The sequence below is a fragment of the Simochromis diagramma genome, unplaced genomic scaffold (assembly GCF_900408965.1).
Source record: "Simochromis diagramma unplaced genomic scaffold, fSimDia1.1 OVJJ01000501.1, whole genome shotgun sequence".
Classification (NCBI taxonomy): Eukaryota; Metazoa; Chordata; class Actinopteri; order Cichliformes; family Cichlidae; genus Simochromis; species Simochromis diagramma.
In genome coordinates this window covers 4,168,347-4,169,016 of record NW_024387320.1, presented here as the reverse complement: position 1 = coordinate 4,169,016, position 670 = coordinate 4,168,347, and positions in this window count along the sequence as shown.

Here is a 670-nt window from a genome sequence, read left to right as displayed (position 1 = left end):
GAAAACGACTTAAAGCTAAAATCATCCTAATTGCGATATGACCTTTTTTTTTTTTTTTTTTTTTTTTTTTTTTTTTTAAATTTCGCTACAGACAAATTGGTTTCATGTTTCCGCTTCTACTGGTTGGGTCTGTGGAGCTTCCTTTGTATTACTATTTTATTTTTTAGGTTTTCTTCAGTCTTATGCACACGTCTGAGAGGCATAACGATGTCTGACTGCAGAAACGACAAAAAGGACCTACACTCACTGAAGACTAGACTTGTACAACGAGTGCAGGTCCTGACCTTTACATTACTTAACTACTTTCGATAAAGAGGTCACATGTCATCACTCAATTTGAATAACTGTACAAAAACATGATGTGTATCTCTCCTTGCCGTCTAATGAATATATATTTACATAAAGCCTGTACAAAGCTGCTGCAGCTGACAGTCATTGGATGGACGATAACTGTCAAAGATGGCTGGGGAGGGTCTCTATTTTTTTTTTTTTTTTTTTTTTTTTTTTTCTCCTTTTTGAAGCAATATTTCTTTGTTTTATTGTTTTTACTTTCGACTTGCATATGTATTGTGATGACATGCTGATAAATTGGAACAGGCTGGTTTTGTTTTGTTTTTTCCTCCTCTCTCTGTAGTGGTGACGGGCTGTTTAAAATGTACCATCCCGTGTC